The sequence below is a fragment of the Fulmarus glacialis genome, unplaced genomic scaffold (genome assembly GCF_000690835.1).
Source record: "Fulmarus glacialis isolate BGI_N327 unplaced genomic scaffold, ASM69083v1 scaffold1729, whole genome shotgun sequence".
In the NCBI taxonomy this organism is placed as follows: domain Eukaryota; kingdom Metazoa; phylum Chordata; class Aves; order Procellariiformes; family Procellariidae; genus Fulmarus; species Fulmarus glacialis.
In genome coordinates, this window is record NW_009233673.1 from 40,799 (window position 1) to 61,502 (window position 20,704).

The 20,704-nt window shown below is 38.8% G+C and overlaps 1 protein-coding gene across 2 annotated transcripts in view; it reads right to left on the reverse strand.

Moving 5' to 3' along the window:
• GTDC1 (glycosyltransferase-like domain containing 1) overlaps nucleotides 1-20,704 on the reverse strand; it is a 125,425-nt gene that overhangs the window by 37,823 nt on the left and 66,898 nt on the right. The gene's annotated exons all lie outside the window — the stretch shown is intronic.

The following is a 20,704-nucleotide window of genomic DNA, read 5'->3' on the forward strand; positions in this document are numbered from 1 at the left end:
ACGTGAGTCTTGACTATGTCTAGGCTGAGACCAGCAAGTTGATTCATCACAGGTCAATGAAAGCTAATGCAGAATGATTGTCTGTTGCCTAATAACGTGGGCCAAACACGTACTACGACATGGAAGTGGGTCTTCTTACCCAACTATCCTTGCCTGATTTCTGTAATGACCAACTGAAAAAATTAATCATAAATTAGAAAAACAAAAAAAAAAACACCTAGGAGAAAAGGATTGAGTTGCACATCCATTCACAGGATAAAAGCAACCACCCCTTTTTCACAGGTGTAAGTAATGAACACTAAGATGGGGAAACTGAGGCAGAGCTGTTTATGCGCTTCCCAAGGTACCACAGTCAATATTAGATGCCACCGGCTCTTCCATCTGACGTTCAGACAAGACTTTTGTGCATGCTGCAGAAAACCCTTCCCAACAGCAGGATGCGTTTGCACAGCTATATTGAGGCCACCAAACTAATTTTTGTAATATACGAAATGTAACATTTTATGCAGATCTAATTGATTTACTTGATTTAAAGTAGTGATGAATTACAGTCCTTGCCCAGGAAACACTCGAGTGAAGCGCCTTCATTCAAATAGGACTCTTCTAAATTAACACAAAGAGGACTACATGCACGGCCACCATGGGATCCTCACTCTAAACGCCTGCCTGTACCACAAGTTAATTTACCCAAATATTATTTACTTACATGCCTTTTCAATGTGATTATGGTTCTCCCAGATAAGTAGAGACATTTAAATTTTCCGTTTCCTTTTAATTTCCAAATGTTTACACACTATAGCCTGTTTATTGAACTGTTGACTAAAGCCAATGCTTGCTCGACTTTATCAACCTTCTCCACAGTTCTTCAGTTTCACTCCATCACAGCTTGTTTCTGGGCTGTGAACAACCCGCTCCCTTCCCTCTTTGTTGAAACAAATATTCCTATATGCCAGAATCATCCACTTTACCCTGTAACGGAGCACCTTAAATGCAAAAAGACCCTTTTTCTTCCAAATTACCACCAAAATACAAACACGCACACATTATGTGAGCTTAACTGCAGTTGTACTCTTGACTAATTGCTTTGAGGATTTTTCTTCAAACCCCTAAATCTCCTTTCCTAAGTCAGTACTCTGCGCAACTACTCCGTATAATGTGTATTCTTTGATTTGGCTTGCCATCCCTTGGCATATTGTTTTCATGTTAATCTACATTTTCAAGCCACTGACCAAATCACCTACGAAATCTACCTTTTTTCCACTGCTCGCCGTCACTCGTTGGAGCTGCCGTGTAGGTACAACCAGAAAAAGTTCAATCACATTCAACAGCCTCATCCAAACCCATTACCTATGTTATAAACAAGACAGGCTCCCAAATGAGCCTGAGTTAAACCATTCCCATCTCAGCGACTTAGCCACCCTCAGAATCTCAAAGCATAAAAGTATAAATTCAGTGTGGCTGAATTCCATACATTTATGCTCTTAACAGTTAAGTCGGCGTTTTGACAGTCTAAGCTAAATTATAGACCTAAAACTGGCTGGTGGTGGCTCCTCTGAAGTAAGGACACATACCCGTGAGGATATATTTTTATATATTTATGCATGGGGAAAAGCTGAAGGAGAAATAGGTTAAGGGATTTGCTCTAAGCCATCAAGTCTGTGACTGAATTGAGAGGACTGATTTACCAAACCAAATTTAACTAACAGATTTTGAAAAATCATTGCCATTAAGAATTGCTTGACGTGTGAGAGGTCGAACTACCTAGGCAGGCTGTATCCCCCCGCCTGCCTTTAATCTCCTGGGCAATCATCCACTCAATGCACCATTTCTATTTCTGAACAGGTTTTCTTCTTAGTTTTTAGCCCTCATAAATCTGATCCCTCATTGCAGAATTTCTAATAATATTAGATAAAACTTCACCGATCTCTCTCTGGAATAAACTATTTAATATCCCTTATTTAAGACATGTGTGTGCAATCAGTTCCGTGGTATTTACTTGTATTACACACACAGTATTCATCATCTTGACAATTTTAAAAAGTTTTAGAACACCATTTCACTTAACAGTTTAAAAAAAAAAAAAAAAAAAGATTTATTTGATGGTTAACTTTGGAACAAGTTATCTGCATTAACTTCCATTGTTTTGGCATAAAGTAGTTCTGTATATTTTACTAACAACAGTGGAGACATGATAAAGGATGTATGCAGAGAGCCATAAACAGCTCTCGCTGCAACCCACAGTGTTCGTGTAGAAGCATTAATTTTTCGGACTTTGATTGGAAGATATCTCTGTGCTCAGCCACTTGGATTTTGCTAAATACAACCATGTATAAAACCTTGTACCTGAATATAACAATTTTAACTGCGGAAAGACCATTGTAAATCATATGTAGTATAAACTTGTCCACATGATTGGAAAGATATAATGGATATTGTAGTCCCTAACCACCAGCTAATGTTCTTTATGACACTTAAATAAATGACCTGAAAATAAACTAATAACAACACGAAATCTTCTAAACCTGTTCATGTGCATTTCCCAAAAGCATGCTGGAGAAAGACAATGTCTAGTTAGCACATTTTTTGTGTTTACATTTTCTCCAGAACATTTTTGCTCCAGCTATTTACTTTTCCTCTTCCAAACTCACATTAATTCTTCTCTTCTGCCACCTTCCAGACAGAGTCATCTCTCCATCCAGTACCTGCCCAGATCTTGGTCATTTATAAACATCAAGAGCTTGCAGGACTTCTACATCACCAACCAGAAGTCTATACCGATTTTATTTGGAGCCAGTATCTACTCCCACAAAGATCATTAGAGTTTCTGAAACCGTTGTCTAAATTTCAGAAGAGGCAACCTCAGAGAGGCTGGGTATGGAATAGCAGAGCTGGGGCAGGAGCAGACATAGGCTTAAAAGCCTAAATATAAGGAAGAAATTTTTTACGACGAGGGTGGTGAAACCCTGGCACAGGTTGCCCAGAGAGGTGGTCGATGCCCCATCCCCGGGACAATTCAAGGTCAGGCTGGACGGGGCTCTGAGCAACCTGATCTAGTTGAAGATGTCCCTGCCCACGGCAGGGGGGGTGGGCTAGATGACCTTTAAAGGTCCCTTTCAACCCAAACTATTCTATGATTCTAAAAAACAAGCTAGAGAGCTGCCACAGCAGATAGGTAGGATTTAGTTATCGAGAAGGATGCACCATTTTTCTCAACCTTAGTTACAGCGCACAGTAGTCATCTAAGAAAAATGCCATAGCATTCTATTTTTAATATGGGAGAAGGACTGTATTGTTATTATTAACTTGTGGTAGTGAAATCTTGTACACGTGAATCTTTCCAGAGAAAATTATCACCAAAGCATACAAATATTAACACTTTCAACAGATTCCCCAAGGTACTGTCCCTTATATTTAAAAAACTATGGAAAATGTTTTACTTTTATGCATAACACATATGTATTTAAACACTGAAAGTTTAGAACAAACAGTGAGAGACTTAGGTATCTAATTTTAGTATCATGACTTGTTTTCAAAACTTTCAGAATTATTTTTCTTTTATATATTCAGATTTTTGAGGATCTCTGACACATTTAACAGTCAGTTTTTATAACTTTATGAAGACTTTAAAAAGAATAAGCCTTGAAAACTTTCCCTTTTTGCAGACTGGGTATACATGTTTAGTTAAAAAGATGGGTTAAAAATTAAACTAAGTTCATATATAATAAAAATTCCATATACTAAAAGTCAGAGTTTCAATTTAAATATTTACCATTTTGAATAACAGATTTTTGTTTTAAACTCCCCAATCTATATATTATATATTTTCTTTTCATTTACGCCATGAAACCCCGCTCTGAGGAAACCCATGTACTCTTCCTTGAAGCAGACATGTGCATTTTCCCCAGCTCTTTCATAACATGTTGCCATGTTACATTGGATGTGTTTATTCACAGCACTTCATTTGCCCTAATGAAAAATTTCTTACGGGATTTGGTTTCTTTTCGTGGCACTAAGAGTCACTTTGTGCACCATTTTATTAAAAATAAGAACAAAAAAAAGGATGGAAGGGCCATGATGTCACTGCTCGATGAATAAGAAACCACATTAGAAAGACTAACTGGAGTGCTGGTTTAGGTTAGATCAAATTATACGGGCAAGTTCTATGTGTTGTGTACTGGTTTGAATAGTTGTTCTTGATGAGCAAGAATAGCTATAAGCTAAAAAAAAAAAAAAAAAAGAAGAATTTGAACTCATAAAAACTGGCCCTTCTGTAACTGTAGTTACATTTGGAAGCAAAATTAAAGATAGTTCTGAAAGTGCCACGGATTTTTTTTTTAATTTATTTTATTATATTGCCATTAAAAAGTTTAAAAATAATAAAAGGAGAGAGTCATGATGAGATATATTAGAAACCTTCCCCAGGCCTTGGAGCTGGAGCACACACATTTTAGAGCTGCCGCGTTTCCTTCGTCACTGATGAACCGTCGCAGCATAACTTACAATTTAACAAACTCATTGTCTGAGAATTTCCTTTGTCTTTCGTTAAACAGCATCACAAATTACTCTCTACTAACTGTAATATTTTTAATATAATTTATGTGACCTAAAATACTACTGAGGTTCGTGCAGAGCTTCTGTGATTCTAATACCTGGAGTCCATTTGGCTTATAATTGTTGTGATGGACAGTCATTTTTGTCATTTGCCATAACTGGGAAATTCCACTTTGCGCGTTCTTTCTTTCTGCTTCCCTGAATTTATCCTGTTCCCATGCTGAATTTGTTCCCACAATTACTGCAAATGAGTGCAAAACTACACAACCATGCACACTTATTACTGGCCAAACACTGTACAAATACCAAGCTGTATGGATATTTCTGAGCTTTTTCAAAAGTCAGAATTTTGTCAGAATCTCTGTTCTAAGGAGAAAAAGAAAAAAAAAAGTCATGAAAGTAGTTCTTTGGAGGCCAAACTGGAACAGACAGCAACTACAGTAGTATATACTTAGGTTTTATATTTATATATAGATTTATATATTTATATTTTTTATATTTATGTTACAAATCACCTGATAACAGTAAAACTGATGCATTTTTATTCACCTACTTCTCGAAAGACTTCAACAAATGACAAAACTGGGAGACTAGTCTCAGTTCAGTGATTTTTTTCTTGGTATTTTTCTCTGTCGCAACTACTGTCACATTTTGCTCTACAGCAAAAAAGAGTTGCTGAGTGTCGTCAGGTGTCCCAAAGCTGTGCTACAGTTCAAACCTAAAAGCTCAGAAGAAGATTCCCAATATTTAGGGAATTTGGTATTAGGGTTTATTGAAGTTGTCACATACTTTCAGGGATCTAATTTCACTTTCTGATCTTTAGCAATGGTTGTAATTCTTCATTCAGAAGAGGGAAGAGATTACTTGTCAGCAGTAATCTCTAATACAGATAATGCCATATAAATATTAGGGGCTTATAAGCATGGACACGGATTAGGAGCAAAGAGAGAGAGCAGAAAGAAAACCGAACAGAGCCAAGATTAAGCACTGGGAAGGGCACGGCAAAAGAAAATACAAGGTCTGCAGCTGAGCTTGTCTTCCTACATATGTTTTACCGGGTAGAACCAGTAGGGTTTACGCAGATTTCCCTGTTTGTGAACTGCAAGATATGGAAGTATGGAAATATTACTTGAGATGTGATCATTTTCCCCTACCATTATCTTCTCTCATTTTCTCTCTTCCAAAACACATGAGAATAGTAGAATAGTCTCAGGGACTCACTTAGGTCAGAAGTCTATGGTCTGACCTCCTGCTCAAAGGCCATATGGTTGGACCATGTTGCTCAGAGCCTTGTCCAGCCAAATTTTAACTATCATCGAGGTCAAGGATGAAGATGACTTCCCTCTGACAAATAAGCCGAAATATTGCCAAAGTTTTGGCAACAAATCAGCGGAATGCAACAATCCTTGTCACTCCAGCGGTGTGCCTGATTAGCAGGCAGGATCCAGAGATGCTCCTGGAGAAGAGAGGCTGGATCCACATCAACCGCAGGCAGCTGGTTTTGACTCAAGTGGTAACTTGGTCCATTGGAGTGGGGAAGGAAGATGAGACAGGCAGGAGAGGAGAGATGTCAACAGTAAAGAGAGCAGAAGAGAAAGAGGATAATTCTCAGATTCCTCAAACCGTAACTTCCACCTATGTTTCCGAGTAATTTCTGAGCAAAATCCTTCAATATCTAGTATCCATATTTGATACTGCCAAAAATTCCCACTGTTGCTTAGCATTTACATTTTTCTTTCCAATGTAGTTTCACTCTGATTCAACAACACTCCTATGAGTTTATTCTCCAAGATGCCGTATCTGTACCTCAATATAAGGAGGATGGTCAAACCGATCTCTAACTTTCCCCTCAATATTACATTTGAATTTCTAACATTAAGATTACTACTCAAGACGCACTGTAAAGCCTACATCCTAAATGACCAAGATTTTAACTACAGCGTTCTTCAACTCTCATTCCCCAAAATACGTGGAAAGGTACTACCTTCCAAAACACAAGCCTGCAGTGAAACTATGCAAAACAGGAGCGAAGGCCAGTGAAGCTACTCCAAACCAAATACATCCTCTGAGGATTGAGTCCTCTGTGCTGCTGCTCTTGTTAGACATCATTTCAGCCAAAAGCATGTCTAGCCTAATCAAGTACTTGCGGGATTATTCCATTTTGTTACATATTTACTCCTGACAAATGACTTCAACAATATCTTAAGCACTTTAGGGCAGCAAAAAACCCATCAAATAGCGATTACTCTGCATTCTAATACTGGAAGGGAGACTCTGGACCCACCGAAGTCAAAGGCAAAGCTCTCACTGACTTCAAGAGAGACAGAGTTTGACCCTAAATATATTATTTCTGAATTCACATCTTCAATTCCCTGAAATCCTTTAATGCTAGATGTAAGAATCTATGCAGTTATAATTTCTAAGAACATCATTCTTGACAAATGAAATGGTGATAATTTAAAAACTCCTCAGAAAGATAGTAATGAACTACAATACATATTTTATAACACAGACGAAAATAACTTATGCATTATTTTGAGGAAGATATGAAAACATGAATTAATTGATAGTTCAGGGGAAAAAAGTAATTTCCTCTATAATTAAACATCATGATTGTGTAGATCTGCTACACCAACAAGGTAACAGATACACTTTTGGAGCCCTAAGAGTCACCTTGATAACAAATGCCATAAACTTAGAAATTGTTGACTTAAGTTCTGCTTCTGCAGAAGTTCAAAAGAATGAATTACACTATGGGGAAAAAAGTTAGGCTTCTGAGAATTGCAAAGTTTTTAAGGTTCTTTAGGATCCTAAAGGATTGGTCATGTTTATTAGTGCTTACTTAAACAGCGAAAAAACAGCTCAGCTCTCGAGCGCTTATTTAGAAAATGCAAATTTCACATATAACTCCAAACAATACAATATCTCTTTTTGCTAAACAGAATTGGAAATGGGTGTTTGAAAACTGGTATCGCACCTTAAATCATCTTGCCTTTTATTTCCTTTTTTTTTTTTTTTTTAATTAAAACTAATACCAGGATCCTGTAACATATAATTTCCTGTTCTGTGGAAATACTTCTAATCAGGATATATAGGATGGATGTCCCCTTTAAACAGTCTGTTTTGTAACATACGCAATGCAGAAGGGAGTGCTATCATAACACTTCAATAGTTAAGTGACTTTATGAGAAAAATACTTCCAAATGTTTCCTAAAACCTTCCAAACCGCACCAAAGAACATTATCGTAATATTATGTTTCCCTATGGCCTCCAATATTTAAGCTTGCTATTCTCGAAATGATACTTGGATGAAAAATATAAGTTTATGTAATGTATAAATTGTTCCTCGAAGAAAAGTTGCCTTGAAAATTACTGTGTATAGATGTCAGATATTTTACATTTTCAATAGCTTTTCTGTATTAATTGAACAAATAGTATGCTAGTGCTTTGGGCTGCACGTGAATAGTCTGTATTTCAAAAACTGAACAGTCACCGTGTGATCTTATTCATAGCAAATACTGAAAACAATAACTGTCCTAACTGATTACATATCAAGTTACCCTTAATAGAGATCCATATTTCTTGCACAGTATACATAATCCATATAAACTGTATACCATATATCAATAACATATTCCAGCGAATCCACCATCAAAGAGTTCGTTTATAGTAGGTTTTCATTTGACTCGGGGTTGTAATGTTCTGTGCAAGCATAAGCTAACCATTTCAGTGATTTTGCCAGCAAGCTGCTTTTTGGCAGATTATTGGCAGTACATATTGGCAACAAACTAGTGCAACTAAGCCCTTCTCATAACTTACAGGTAAATAATGATTTTAATAAATTTATGTAAAATGTTCCACTTGCTGACATCTGTTTTTGATAATTCACTCGACTGCGCAAATGCAAACTTCTGTGTGTTTCTCAGGAAAACACATATTTCACCTTAATTATTTAACACTTTCCCAGGTACCCCAAAAAATAAATAAGCAATGAAGCCTACTTTCACTTGGCGGTTTAACTGAAGAAAGCTTTATCTGAAAAAGCTAGAGATCTTAATTAAAAATAATAATTGCATGCACACAAAAATCTAAAACACATTTTGTCATCGATACAACATCCACGTAACAAGAAAAACAGAGGGCTGTTGTAGAGTCATCTCAGCCACGGGGCATTCAAACTGGACGGTCCAGTCAACCGCCTCCGGCCCTGAGGACCATGGGGTAACACGCTGACCTCCATTTGAAAATGTGTTACTATACTAGATTTATTTGCACTTTTTTTTGCACTACAACTGAAGTTTAAATGCGTAGGCATTTGTATCTCAGCTAGGCAGTGGGGTTTAGAGGAAACTCTGAGTTTTCATCCCAACTTTGCCAGTGGGTCAGTGCCTCATTGTCCAGACACCAAAAGTCTCTCTCCATCTCTAGAACTAGAATGGCAGTAGCGCTCTGCCCTAAAAGAATCAAGTTTTTGCCAGAAAGCTCTAAAAATGTTATTACTACTAGTAGCAGTGTCATTAGAAGGGAAAAAAAAACCCAAAACCTCGGACTCCCTTTTTCTGGTCTAAATCAGGATGACAGTGATACTGATTTAAGATCGCTGAGAATCTGCCCTTCAGCATGGGGGTACCAGAAAGCCACACTGGCACATCACGGGGCTCCCCAGGGAGCCTGCGTTGCCGAATTCCTGGAAAACGCACCTGGCCAGTCACTGAGCTACCTATGATATCAAAGATATTAAAGAGGAGGAATATGCGGTTTTTTGTTGGAAAAAGTAGAAAACGGTATCAATACAAACAGCACTGTTACCCTTACAGGCTAGGAGCTGGCAGTTACCAGCATGGTGACATATCTGGATGAGGACAGCAGGAAGGATGGTGCCTACCCCGTAAGGAGACACAGACACGTGAACAGCTCAAGCTAACAGCCGCTCTGTAGCGGGACATGGTCATCTCGAACATTACTGCACTAAATATAGTACAAAAAGAAAACAAAAATCAGAAACCTTGGAGATGCAAAGAGCTTGACCATGACTGTTCAGCCCATTGCCTTGCTTCTACAGCTCTGAACATTGTCCGTATAGATGCACACCAAATGATCGTGGAAAGCAGTACCCCCAGTATGGTACTTGGAGGTTTCTATTGAAATAGGTCGAAAAGGTGAAAGAAAGGCCAGCACACGAGAATTTAAAGGCAAATGACAAAATCAAAACAAAAGCATTTAAGAACACCAAGGAGAAGTTTCTTCAGTTCTTCCCTCCTTCTAAGTCCAAGCCACCAGTTCTCAGGACACCGGTTGCCCGACCTGTCACGCTCTATCTGGTGACAACTACTGCCACCAGTGCTCCTCATGTCCTTCCACCCCAAGTGCTGGGAGCTCCACGTTCAGTCTGTTGAACATGTAACTGTAATTAAGGGAAGTCATGTACTTTAAAAGGTTTTACATAGCAGAACGTCCATGTGCGTTCTGCTTGTGGATACATCTCAAAGTTCTATTAAACAATTGTTTTAAATGGAGCCTGTAATGAGTAGGGAACAATTATTAAGCATCAGATTTTATTTGTGCCCAATTCAGCCTAGAATTTGCTTGCTGGTTTTGAGCATTTATTCATTTATGGAGTCAGCAGTTTAGGATTTTGTAAGGCTTGGCAACATGGTTAAAACCCTGTGAATTCTTGTTGAGATCTATTGGACGTGCTGGTAAAACTCGCTGTTGCTATAGTGGACTTGCTTTTAATTTGATCTGTTTCAAGGATTCGGTATCCTTCCAGCACATTAGAAACCTAAGGGCATATATTTGTATTGTTTAAAGGCAGGAAATTCTGTGAACTGAAATGAGAACATATCCCTTTTGCCTTTATGGACTTTTGTTATTTTCTCTTCCTTTTGGGGTTTTGGAAATAAAACCAGTGAAAGCTGAAAGTTTGAACAATAGCAAATTACTTTCAAGGAAAAAAAAAAGTAAAATACTAAGCATAGTTTTATAGCTTTATTCATACACTTTGTATATATGTAAATTGGACTTATCCAGGCATCAGAAAATACTATTTGCAGCAGGACCTTAGACTGCAACAGGATTATACTGGTTTTGTCATAAAAGACTGGACTTTGCTGTTTTACTTTATTATTATTCCTTTACTACCTTGTATTAACTTGTACCCCACTGACTTCATGACAGAGCCTATTTGTTTCATGCTAACCACAGAACTAGGGCAATCACATTTTTATTTTAAGGAGAAAAACTACAAATCTTTGTAGCTCTTTCACTTAACTCCTTGTCCGAAGAGTCCCGCATCCCTCCTTTCACTGATGCAAAAGGTAGGGCTGACTTCTGGGACGACTGACTCTGTACAGACATATGAAACGAGAACTGGAGAAAGATGAACGGGGACACATGTTCTGCTAAAATTAAGAGTTGGACAGATACCACCTTTTAGAGAATTACAGCATCCAACTTTCTTACAGCAGCTCTGTACTAATTAGCAGGAGGACTGGAGGCAGAGTGGCTGCATTAGCACGGATCTCTGATCTCAGCAGGATGCATTAATCTTAGTGCAGCACCACGCAAATATGTCCACGCTGCTTTTGGGGCTCAAACTAGCTCGGTTAGAGCAAAGTATCTTTATTGCACATAATGAATTATACTGTACTACTTTATAAGAATCGGGTTAGAGGTTATAGCCACGGTTATGGCTCTCTGGAATACTCCTGCCTCATGACAGACTACAGAGATCCAACTAAGTCTGCAACAAAGCTTGCTGGAGGATAGCTCGCATGTGGCAACCTCAGCTGCAGCCATTTCAGCAAGAGCTGAAACACTTCCCCAGCACTTACGCAGTGGTGTTCCTTGCATACGGTGTACAACAAGCTGACTGTTCCTGCCTAATAAGCTTAACAGCGAAATATAAATTACAGTGGGATGCAAAGCTTGAGAGAGACATTCAACACCCAAGATACCGCTTGGCCACTGGATCTCTCCTAGCTAGCGTTTCTTCACATTCGCTAATCCCCCTTCCTGGACAGCAGCAATTATGACATTGGTGAACTGCAGGACTTCGGTTCATTTGCTTTCATTTGGCACAGTACTTTGTGCCCATCTCATCTACTCTTGGAGGTTACGACAACTGAAGGGATCACAATGAGACACCATCAATCATCACAATAAACACAGCTCAGATGTTTCCATGCAGTTGAAGCCTTTGGTGGAGAAGAATCTTAATAAGAGATTTGAAAAGAGCATGAAGAAGCGGCTTTGCTTTAAGTGCTCGCAATAATGACTTCCAAAGAAACACTCCTGACCACCAACCCTGGGGAATAAAGAGCTGAAAGGTACTCATGTTCATCCGTGGATTATCTGTCTTGCAGAGCTCTACATAAAAGCAAAGGGGATCCATAACTACCAGCTGTCTTTCCTGCAGAGGTGGGCAATTAAGAGAAAGGCTTGGTTCCCACCCAGACATCACGGGGTACATCACCTGCCTGATGGGATCCAAAACCTAGCACCTATGATAACCACAATTACCCCAACTATTCTTGGGGTCACGTAACCATACATTCTCTCTTATTCAGAGTACACTAATGTAACAGTTTTGCCCAAGTCAAAGAACAACTAACATTAGATTTGGAATATATAATGATTAAATATGTAATCATATTACTATATGATGTAGCGGCATAATAATGCCACTACATTTCAACATACATATGCACGACTGACCATAAGCCACCAGTTTACAGGTCCCACTTACCTTATTCTCAGTTCTTCTGAAAATGTAGTTAAAGACTCTTAGGGCAAAAATTACAACTAAGTTCATGAACTACACAAAAAATTGGCTGTGACGCCATTTATTAAAAGTTATGATAAACTAGAAGGCCCAACTAAAAGGAGCAGATGCACTGTTTGCTAAGTTGTAGCTGCAGAGAGAATTTTTTGTGCCAAGATCAAAAGAACAAGGTGTTCGTATAAATGGCATTTTATTTTGATCCTATTATTCTATATAAGCTCGAGGGGAGATCAAAGGAAAAAGTACCCAGGTTTCACTATTAACACTTAACATAGCTCCAGTTGGAAAATCCTTTCCAGATTGTTAGCGCAATTTAAAGCCCAGCACATTTTTGTTGTTCTGTTGGGTAATATACCTGAAGGCACCGTTTTGATTCCTTGACCACCTTTTCCATTGTGGAAAATTGCTTCCGATAGATATAATTTCAGTTATTTTCATTTTTATGACAGTAACCCCCAGACATCCTATCTTTGGGGACTGCACTGTTTTGGGTTGTACCCGCTATTCCAGAGAGACAGGCGGCCCTGAAGTAGCGACAATATATTACTGACTGCATACGACAGCCGGGAAATTCAATACCGTCGGAGTCAAGTACTAAAGTCTGGTTCAACCCCTGCCAATGGCAGTTCCACTGGAAGCAAAGCATACCAGCTTCAACTGAGTATGTAAACAAACCTAATGGGCCTTTAAAATATGTAAAGGTTCCTCCCGATAGCCGGCAAGAATAAATGTGCTTTAATATGTTGTATTGCTTATTATGACATTATCCAGGACTACTACTATTAATTAATGGTTCTATTGCCTCTCTTAGAACCCAGCAATGTTGCATAAAGAAAAAATAATAATATATTGTATTTCTTACAAAGCCAAAGTATGCTAACAAATTTTAATATTCATGCTTTCTTTGAATGTAAGCTTCTTAGTGATGATTCAGTAATCTTGGGCAGAAATTTCAGAATTTCACTGCCAGTGAATTTCTTTGACATACTAAGACTGCAGAAACCTGCTAATAAACAGGTATAGCTTACCAGACTACCTTTTGAAAAATCAGCAATCTAGCATTCATAAGAAAAAAAAAAAGAGAGTGCATATGTCTCTCTTCCCTGCCTTGCCTCCCCCTCCCCGCTTGCTATTAAAACATTCGTGTTACAAAGTCATTCCAAAGTTTATTGTAAATGCCAAAAAGTGGGCACCGATCCCACATGAGCTGGCTCAGCTACGGCCCACCATCTTGAATGTATTCATTTTATCCAACTCAGTTCCAGGAGGGGTTTTCGGGTTTTGTTTTGGGGTTGAGGTGGGGTTTTTTGACTTAACTTTTCTCTAATAACAGTAGATTGTACATACGTAGAGATGGCAAGTCCTGACTCCGGGAACTCGCACAGTCAACGCTAAATACATGCAGGTGAGCCGTGGCCTAGAGTCAACACTACAATTATGGGTTAAACAAGACAAAACATCTCATGCACAGTCAGAATATGTTCATTTTACACACAGCAGCCAGCTGGCTATAAATCCAAGAAGTAAGCTGGAAAGCTTTAGAGTTTAAATGGATGAATACAGATATAAATGGAAGAACAGTGGTTTGTCGCCATATGAATGGCTTTTAACTGAAAAGAGTGGATTGCTTTTACGAGGGTTTTCCAAAAGAGTAACCTTGTTGAGATGAAAAAAAGAATAAGTACGATGATTGGGACATTCCATATATTTATATTTTCTATTTGGTTTTGCGACAGAGAAGTCTGATTCAGCGTGTCTGAACAATTATAACATGGCTTTACACACAGGTGTTCTTAGTGAATAGGGACACAAGTTCTTTAATAATACCTCTGCAGCTGATGATCCATAAACAGGATTACTCTATTAATTTATTTCAGATTCAAATTACCACGGGCTGAGCTGTGAGAAGCCATGAACCATTTTTCTTGCCATATTTCCAGCTCTAAGTAATGTACGCTACAGCCTTCTCTACTCTCTATATACAAACCACCGAACCTATGGCCAGCGATCCCATCTGTGCACAAAACCACCAGACCACCTTGATGCTGCTAAATCAACACCTTCCTGGCAAGGCACAAAGGATGAGAGAGGCATTTCTGAGACTTTCTTCTCTTTTCATTAAATAACGATGACTAGCAGAACCTTCTGGAATACAGTCCCAAGAAATGTCCTAACAGGTTTTCATAAATGGATGAACCTGAATGATTTTCTAGAAGTCTAATTACTCAACTTGAAAATTTTGGGATCTTACCAAGATAAACACTTGCTCTTTCTCCACTCCACCTAAGGCAGATGTAATTCCCTCTTGAGTCCAAAAGCAGAGCTTAGGTTCTTACCAACTCCAGTATCAGCTAAATTTTAAAGATACAAAGGAACTTCACATTCATAAACTATGTTCATATTCATTTATATGTTTTATATATTACATGTAAGTGTATACATATATAATAATTTTTACAAAACGTTTTTGATGTTTGAAAGTGGCTGTAAGCTCATGGTTTTGATGTACTCACTGTTGACAGAATCAGATGGAAACTGTAGGAAGACTGATAACGAGTTTGCTCCCCAAAACCTTTCTCCTATGCCTCTGAACTGACTAAATGGGAACTGAGAGGGAAAAGAACAAAGATTTGCTGTTCTTTACAGTCACGCAATGAAAGTGTAGGTTAAGTACAGGAAGTATTTGCAGATTTCAGATATTTTGTGGACCTTTGTTGCTTTTCCTTGCATTCAGATCTAATCTCAGCCCCAACACAGAGCTGGACTTTCATGTTCTGCAGTCCTTCACTAATAGAAAGCCCAACCCACTGTGACACTTATGGCAAAGTGGGCTCAAGACACAAATTTTAACTTCAGCTTTTCGTAGGCATTTATTCATGTTAATGCATTAAGGAAAAAAATGTTTCACCAAGAAGAGAAGGCTTAAAATGATACTGCTCAATAAATTAATAAAAATATGTAATGTATATTCATAGTAGAACATGCCTACAGACTGGAAAGATATAGCTATAACATTCAGAAGAAGTTTGGATAAAGTTTGGATAGACAATTTGATGTTCCACATCAAATATGTCACCATCAGGTGATCTTTAAGCCCCATGGGTATAAAAACCAGTTTCTTTTTTTAAAATCTCTGATACCAAATATGTATATACCTCCAACTCACTCAAGTTACCCTTAATAACTACTAGAATATTTTTAGAAGGTACTTCCAACAGAAGGGTAGCATTCTCGCTACAATTTTGAACAAGCAATAAGTTGTATTTGGTTCTTTAGCTTCAATCAAGCATCAATTTTGGATTAGTTGTCTGAAGTCAGAATTGTTAAAATAAGCCAGTTTTTTATAGAACCAATTTCTGGGAAAAAAAAAATCCTCCCCACAATTTGAGTGTAATCAGCTATTCTAATATAACTGGCTCTGATTTGGAAGTAAGGTACATGATCATATATATATATAAGGAGGACTGTATGATTAATTTAAGAGGTGTTCCACTAGTGCTCACGTGAATAAGCAGAAACACCCCAACATTGTTTTAATTTCATTATGCTGCTGTATCACCTTTGGTTCTCAGAAACGTTTTTGTACTAACATCAGCAGTTCATCTTGCACATCTTTTCCTATTGTCTCTATTACCCAGACCCTTTTTCCCCTTCCTCTCCAAATCAAATGTTTCCTTACTGCGGGAAGGTGTTGCATCCTAGTTATAGTGCGCATTCATATTTTATTTTGCTCTTCCCGGGCATACAGAAAGGCTATTGCATAGGTCATGTGAAATGCTGAGCACTTTCTTATCACACTGGCTAAAAAGGGGTCCGAGCAGGCGCAGCATGTTGCAGGAGAAGGGCTCATAGCGTGATGGGCAACTCAAATATCAAATTTGTCAATCAGCAATATTTGGCATTGAAAATAATTCTGAATATGAATAGGAAAATATCCGGCTGTCAGATACTCAGAGGTGTAACATGCCAAAACAGCGTTAGGGAAATTTCTGGTTCTCACAAGAGCTTTTAGCTAATTCTTGACGGATCATCTGTACCTTTGAGTGCTTTCTGGAAGCACGTTCCTCCTTTTCCTTTATTGTCCTTTGTGAGGAAAACAGGAGACGAAACTCTCACCAGAAAGTAACAAAAACATTAACCTCTAAGTACCTTGGATTTTGGTAAACAGTGAGATCACTGGAAATCTTAGCTTCTGCACATGAATTACAGGAGAATAATGGGACTGAGCAAAAAGTCATGGACTATGTTCATCAATATGTGCCTTTTATGTAAACTAGACTGTTAACTGAAAACCAGTTTTCAGAGTCTCTTAAGAGGCAATCACGTTAAAATTAATCAAAGTGCTGTTTTGTTGTTGTTTTTTTAATAGGGGACGTGCTCCTTTGGACATTCAGAAAACTGCTTGGAGCAGAGCCTGCTGCAGCCAAAGGCTTTGGGGTTTGTGTCTCAGAGTCTGTCTCTCCCGCGGCAGAACGGCGCCGGCAAGGCGAGCGAGCACCGATGGCTCTGCTCACGCTATCACCAGTTACCGAGTGACACGCGCGCTTCCCTGGCTGATGTCACTAAACAACAGCAGGAGCAGATAGATGTGCACCGGCAGAAAACGGACCTGGCTAAAGGGCAGGAAGACACCGGGACAACGGGCAACGTGTGTGTCGCAGGGACCTCGGCGAGGCTCGAGATGAGGGCAGCTGACAGCCTACAGGACCTAAGGATCGAGAAGAGCCTTGGCATTGACGTGACCTACTCAAGCAGGACCGTGTGGTTGACATCGTTGCATGGGGTCGTACGAGGCAGTAGGAACCACGATGGCTGGGGTTGGCTCACCAGCCACTGCATTAGGTCACAGTCCCCAGAACAACAGAATTTCAGCTCCCTTTTTTCAGCTGATCATCACCACGCCCTTAGCTTTCAACCATTTCTTTTCTCATCTACCTATGGCTTTCCCTGTTCTTATTTCTACAAAATGCTACCTCCATGAGGTACACGGAACAAATTCTTCATGAACAATTTTGGGTTTTTTCTATATGTCTCTCCTTAAAATACTTCTTAACTTACTTGTTCAGGGCCTAGCAATGACTCATGAAAAAAAGAAATCTCATAATAATAACATGGTGATAGATATCAAAGGTGAAAATTGGCAATTATTTTGCACTCAAACAGCCTCAAAACATCTTCAAACAGCATATAGAGAAAAGGTCTGTATTTGTCTACAGATGTATTTCCTTAACATTTTTTATCAATTTATTTCAGCAAGAATGAGCAACTTAAATTTTTCAGGATGTTATTTTATGAATTTCTATAAAAGGCCGAAAAGTATATATAAGTGTTTAAAAAGCAGCCAGGAATACGTGTAAGAGTTTTTGTGCAATTAGATTTAAAATACCAAATGCTTAAATTACTTCTGACATTTGGTCTGAGTCGCTTTAGAATTTGCACCTATGAACAATAAAAAAAAAAACCAAACCTGGTTCTGAAGGAGACTGATGATTTCCTTTGCAATATTTTACCACAGAGCAGTTATTCTCTCCTTCTACCAGATCTGACAGCCATTCAAATGCGCTGGTTTTGCTGCACACTAAACTAGAAATATGATCTCTGCTTGGAAACTCCTCTCAAAAATATTTTCTTCTGTCAATCCTCAGTAACTGCATTCAGTAACACGCGTGACTATTGAACTTTTAAAGTATCAATGTTCAGTCATCTTCCTGAGTTTACATATTGCAGCTGCAGGGCATAAAGATGCTGAAAGACTGTGATCTCTCCCCATAGTTTAGATGCTTACCATAACCTTTTGTGATATTTAATTGGCTTTGCTTTCTCCTCCTTCATTTCCAAAAGAATGAATCACAGACTCGGTCTTCCAGGAACCAACCACTTGAGCTATTCTCTGCACTTCCTTCACCTCTTCCTCAGCTGCAGCCAGCCCTTTGCTTGACCCCACCTTTAATAAATGTTCAACTGGAGAGTCTCGGCTAAAATGCGTATTAAGCCTTCTGAGAAGAGAATGACTAACCAACACCTAAAACCTAGAATTATGACAGCAAGCTTGCCAGACCGTCCCGCAGCCACCGCGGCTTGTTCACAGGCTAGAGTGAAGAAGTCACTGTTGAAGAAGGTCAGATTTCTTAACTTTCTTATTCAATAATAATACAATGGGTAGTCTGGTACTCTGAGTCATACACAGGACGTTAATCACAGATTAATGCGAAACTAGAGGGGTATAGTCTACATCGGGTACTCTTCACTATAATTGTCTGTTAATTTTAAGTTACAACTTGCAAAAAACTAGATCGGCAACGCAACAGTTCACTAAAAACAAGAAACAACTCATCAGCCGGTCATTCTGCTCCAACTACCATGCTCGAACTTCTCCCCCCAACTCTTCTGCAATGCTCCCAGATCACCTCCCACCTTCAACATATGGACACAAGAAGTCTCACTGGTGCTGAGGTCAGTTTGACCACTCGCATTCATTTAGGTTATACACACACATTTAACTACCTTCTTGAAAAGTATCTCACTGAATTGCTGGACCCACATTTCTATGAACAGCCTTGCATGCAGGCAATGCTAAGCTAAACTCTTTCTCAGATGTGAGCCTATGAAAGAAAGAATGCATCTTATAAAGCATTTAAGTCTGTAAGATCTTGTTACTTGTGTTAAGTAAATTCCAGGCACGCATCTAAGTCTTGAGCCTTTGAGGCCCTGCAAAACCTAACAGTACATCCATGAGTCTATCCCATGAGCCTACCCTGAACATCCAACCAGATGAGAAGCACTGCTTAGTTTTGTTACACATGCATCAGACGGTCACGGGCAGTGAACTTTAACAATACGGTTTTGGGGAAAAACAATATAGGTTTTGCATTAGAAGTAGAAAAAGGAGGCTGAAGAAAATGCCCCCCTCTCAGAAGACACTAAGCATCTTACAGAGAAAAGCAGAGAGTAGCAAGGTCAGTGATAAATTCTAGTGTCACTCCAGCAGAAATAGGGGAAGGAGCTTCGTATGATCTCAGCCGTTGACTGAGGGTCACATCAGGACGCAGAAGGAAGCAACACTTGACTGAGATGGCTATTTCAGAAGGTCTGCAGTTCTCTAATGCTAAATTTATACTCTGATACTTAGAGTGAAGAGTGTAACAACTAACTTCCTGAGTTACCATCATCAGGGGGAAAAAAGCAATGAACAAATGGAAATCTAGTGTCTGGGAGTCAACATGAATACAGAATTTTCTGAATCAGCCACATGAATGAGAAGGGCTGAAGTTACACCCAAGGAAAACACAGATGATCCTCAAAACAGAGAAAACCACCTTGGAATATTTTCCTGAAATTACTGTATCTCATTCTTCCAGCAGCACCTGCCCTCAAACCACCGCTGGACTCAATGATCCGCCTAAATGATTCCATGATTCTATGATTCACCCATCCAACTTGTGACATTGGAGCCCTTCCAGAATACAAACCGGTAAGGGATTATTAGACCACATAAGGTTCAAAAAAGGCTTTCTATCAAACAATTATCTAGGAGAATACCTCACCCTCTCAAATGATACCCTAGTCATACACATCATTCATTGCTTCCAGATTAAGACCACTGCATTACAAACCATCTTGGTTTAAAAAACAACTACTAAATACCCACAACGCAAACAGTTTGCAAACAACTGGCCCTCATAGGAGCATTAAATACCACAGTCATACCACTTATGTACTCCTGCTCCCTCCATCAACAATTTAATTACCACCACCCGTAAGTCATGGTCCCTCACTCTCAGTGGACTGGTCTCAGCTAATGGAAGCAACTATTCTCAACATGACTATCCTTCAGAAAAAGCAGAACTGTTTATTTCAGAAGCTCAGACTTTTTTTAATATGTGTATATACACACATATACACACACCTATCACATGCGTGTATGTGTATATATATATGTATATATGTTTTTTATATATATATATGTAATCTCCCATGTATGGGAGATTATCTGAGTAGGAAGCTATGGAATCATTTCTAGTAGCTATGAACAACTTCCAAACTTAACATCCTAATGCAAAACTTGTCTATTTAACTGCTTTTTACAAAAGATTTTTAAAACTTTCATTTATCTATTTTTTTTGCACATTAAGGTCATTAAAAAACCCCAGCTACTTCACTGATCTTGAGCAGATTTTCATGGAGATGTGGTAAAACACCACGATCGTAGCTACATAAAATCAGCTACAAGGAAAAGGTTTACTTTCTCCTTTCTGCAGTTATTCAAGAGCAGAAAATAACAGGGCAGTGATTCCTAAGCTTTTTAGCTCAGTTCTGTCACAAATGGCAGAAGTAACTCCTGGTTGTCTATCATTTTGAAGTGGCTTCAGT